Source organism: Fukomys damarensis, unplaced genomic scaffold (assembly GCF_012274545.1).
Source record: "Fukomys damarensis isolate Sample0158 unplaced genomic scaffold, DMR_v1.0_HiC HiC_scaffold_39, whole genome shotgun sequence".
Classification (NCBI taxonomy): Eukaryota; Metazoa; Chordata; class Mammalia; order Rodentia; family Bathyergidae; genus Fukomys; species Fukomys damarensis.
In genome coordinates, this window is record NW_022900951.1 from 115,101,094 (window position 1) to 115,105,614 (window position 4,521).

Genomic DNA, 4,521 nt, shown 5'->3' on the forward strand with positions numbered 1-4,521 from the left:
GAAATAAGATATTTCCATGATAAAGAACACCTGAGAAACTTTATGAATACCAAACCAGCACTACAATGAATTCTAAACAATATCCTAGAAAAAGACAATGAAGGTAACAATACAATGAGGCCCAACAGAGCAAATCAAATAGGCAAGCCAAGAAACAAAAAGCAGAAGGCGAAAAAAAAAACCATGATAAAAACAAGTTAGCACATATCGGTTATAACAATCAATATTAACGGCCTCAATTCACCAATCAAGAGAAATAGACCAGCAGAATGGATTAAGAAGCAAGATCCAATAATATGTTGTATACAAGACATGTCTAGTGTAAAAAGAAGCCCATAGACTGAAAGTGAAAGGGCAGAAAACTTCTTCATGTAACAGGAGCCCCCACACCCCAAAAAAGCAGGGGTAGCTATCTTATTCACAAAGTAAGTTTCAAACTTAAACTGATTGATAGAGACAAGTTCACTACATCCTTGTGAAGGGAACAATTCAAGAGGAAGAGATAACAAATAATTTATTTTTAATTTCTTGAGTATGTCAGAAAGTATATATGCTTTTTTCCCCTTCTTTTCTCCTTTTTCTTTTTCTTCCTCTGATGCTGGGGATTAAACTCGGCACATTGCTCTCTGGCTAGGCAGGTGCAACACTATTGAGATAAATCTCAGGCTTTACATTTCATATTTTTAAAAGTTATCAATACATTAATCCTTGTCTCTATATGTTGGTCTACCAAATTGATGAGTTAATTTGGTTCTCATTTTCTTTGCTTTTTTATTTGAGAATTTATGAAATCTGTCTATATGAGTAGTATGAAAAGTATTAAGGTCCATCTGTCATTTTTCTCTTTCATCTCTGCATTCTACAAACTTCCTTTTCTGTCACTACAGCTTGTTTGGTTGGAAATTTGTTAAGACAAATGTTGTTATGTTATCAATATATCTTTGTACCTATTTTCTACAGATGACAAATATTAATTTTTAAGTAAATTTTATTATAACTATACTTAATCATTAATATCATTTAGTATCTGGTACATATTACAAATTCTCCAACTCCCTCAAAGATGATATTTGTTTTTTCTCAAATTATACAAATCATCAACATTCCACACATCACTGCAATGTTTTATTATACCTAAGTATATATTGTATTGTAGAAAATATGCATTGTGTATATGTGTGGGGAGTATATTTTTACATATATGTGTGCACTATCAAATGAGAAACAGGCATGAATGTGGTAGGATTTTGCACATTTGGCATATTGATAGTTTCTCTGGCAATCTTATGATTTCTTTAAATTACATGCTTGACTTAATTCATAGTCATTAGTTTGGGAAGAATATTACATATCTATTGGTGTTAAATTCTATCATTACACTTATAAAATTATAATAAAAATAAGTATGGGATATAATAAAATAGAAACAGAAAAATCTGATCTTAAAAATGTGAATTTTTTTAGTTGCTTTTGGATTTCAAATATAAGTATATTTTTTTTTTTCCTGTGGGAAGTTTTGTTAGAAAATGTAAGTGGTACAATCAATAAGTATATGATATTTATCAATTAATGAAACCAAGGAGTTTATAAATCATAAAATTTTGAGGACAGTTTCTCAACTATAATATGTAACGTTGTTTTATTTATAAGCAAATTACTTCAAAAATATTTTAAGAAAATGAGATAGAACATAATGTTTGAAGATCATATCAAACTAATGTACTTTCATTAGTCTGTGTTACATAAATTCTTGTTTATTTCATATCCTTTTTTTGCTGTCATATATATGTATATTTGAAATTTTTATTTAGTATCTTCATTTCTTGTTATCATGTATGTTTGCAAACTTTAATTTAAAAAAAGTGGGAAATAGTGCTTGTCTTAGTTACTTTTCTCATTGCTGGGACAAAATGGCAGTAACCATAAATTAAAGGAGGAAAGGTTCATTTTAGTTCATAGTTTGTAGAGATTTCGGTTCTTAGCCAGCAGGCTCTAAAGCAGGGAACATGGTAAAGGGGCAGGGCAGAGGAGAAACTGTTCATGACAAGGCAGTCAGGAGGCAGGAAGCAGCAAGCAGCTGCATTGAGCATCCATTTCCGTTTTATTCCACCCAGGGTACAAGCTTGTTGGTTGGTGCCACACACACTCAAGGTGGGCCTTCTCATTATCTACACCCAGAACTATGCTAAAACAATCAGTGGACTGGTTTAGTTATCACACACTTAATCTGTGTTCACACACCCTGGATCCAGCCACCTCCTAAAAGTCCCACCTAGGAGCATGTGAGACTTTTGGGAAACATCTAGATATAAGCCATAACAGTGTATAACCCTATGAATTCTAGATTTCTTATCCATAAAATGGAAAACATCTTTGAAATGGGATTGTTATGAAGATTAAAACTGAATTCTATAAATTGCCAGATATTTCACAGATCATAGATGCTTAACAAATGGTAGTCTCTAGCGTCATTACCATGATCAAATGAAAATGAAATTTTCATGGACAACAATAGGATTCTGATTCCAGTATATAGAAATCTGTAGTGATAGATTTAAGAATGTGAACTCTGGAGGTCCACCTCTGTCTGAAACGTAACTCCATGTCTTTCTAGCTATGTGATCCTAGAAAAGTCATTTAGTACTTCTTGGCTTTCACTTCCTCCCTGTAGGAAGGTGATAGTGGTTTGCAGCCACCTCTGATGGTTTTGTGAAGATTCAATGAGATCATATGTGTGACTTCTTTACAAGTGACTAACACATATTAAGTGATCAATGAATGTTATGGTCTATATTTTACTCACATTTTTCTGACCTTAAATGTAGATCTTATTTTTTAAAATCAGAGCACATGGATCCTGGCTTTGAAAATCCTCTTTTGTTTTCCTCAAATTCTGCCTACTTTATGACCCTTTTCCTTAACCTATCCTGAGGGAGACCTAACTGATTTTTATTTAAAGTTCCCACAGTGCTTAGTTGCATTTCTGTTATAGCATATTTGCAAGCTTACTTGCCTTAGTTAGGCTGGCCATATACTTTATTGCTCAAATTGACACACTTCTGAGAGTGAAAGGGAATATTTTTGATCATTTTGCTGCAACAACAAAAATAAACCAGGACTTTTTTTTAAGAAAAACCAAGACCTGTAGCTCTCTGCTTAGTGGAATGAGAATTTTAAATTTAGATGAAGCCCAGCTCTCTGAGCTGCGATCTTTGATGATGCCTGTATAGAGTAGAGTAGGTATTTAGCAAATGATCAGCTTTATTTGTGTGCACTTGTTTTAGCCCATAAATTGTAAGCCCCTTGAAGAGGACATGCCAAGTTTAAATTACTTTTATGCCTATCTAGTACCTCATTTACATGATGCCTTGAAAATAGTAGGCGCTTATAGGGCTGTTGAGCAAGCAATACCCACTACTACCCCAAAGGGAGGTGTCTCATTACATGGAGGATAGCAAACAATGATGTCTGCCACCAGGGGCAGCAGTCAACCCAGGTTGTCATCTTGACTCCATGGTTCAGCATCACCAAGAAAGTGATGACTCACACAGGCACTAGGTGGAACAATTTTTTATTTACATAGAGAAGAGACAGAATGATCAGCATCAATTTTTGGGGGGATAATCAGCATAGGGAAATACTCTGCAGCCATACCTCTCATGCCGCAAGGAAAGGATCCTCCTCCATTCCCACCTAGGGCAGATACAAAAATGTTGTTGGTCAGCTGTTATATGCTGCACACACTTAAGCAGAGCAAAAGAGAACATATTTAGTCTGAATGGGAAAAGGTATTCCATGCAACGTGATAAGCCTAGCACAGGCTATGTGGGCTCCTTATCTCTTGGAAAAAAATGATACAGGTCCAAGGCTCATTCTTCTGCAGCAGAGCAAAAGTCATGAGACTGACTTTTTCAAGAGTGTTTAATGAATATTGATTGAACTGGAATAAATATTGAATATTTTTGCCCAAAATCTATATTCTATCTAAGTCATCCTGTAGAGTTATTTGAGAAAAAGGAGCTAGTGTCACTAAGTAGGCACTGAGAAAAAGAATATCACCACTAAAGGATTCATGGTAAGCCATTGATTGATATATTAACTTAAAATATTTAGCCAGGTGTAGTCACTCAGGCTTGTAATCCCAACTAGTTGAGAAGCCGAACAAGGAAAACCACAAGATAGAACCCAACCTGAACCTTGTCCAGTGAGTCCAGAAAGACTATGTTTTAAAATTAAAATAAAAGAAAGGCCTAGGAATGTAGCTCAGCGCTTTGGGTCAATTCCCAGTAATGCCCAGCACAGAAATGAGGATTCTGAAAATCAGCTTCTGCTCTCACTCAGTCATGTTCCTCCTGTGATTTGGGCCAGAGGCCCCACAAACTGTCCAAGTCCATGCTGTCTGGTTCCTGTGAATGCACTGGGTTAGGGGCTTGTATCCTATATTTCACTCCACAGACCTCAGAACAAGCCTACATTGAGCCCATGAAAACAGAATCTATTTTCTTTTTTTTTTTTTTTTTT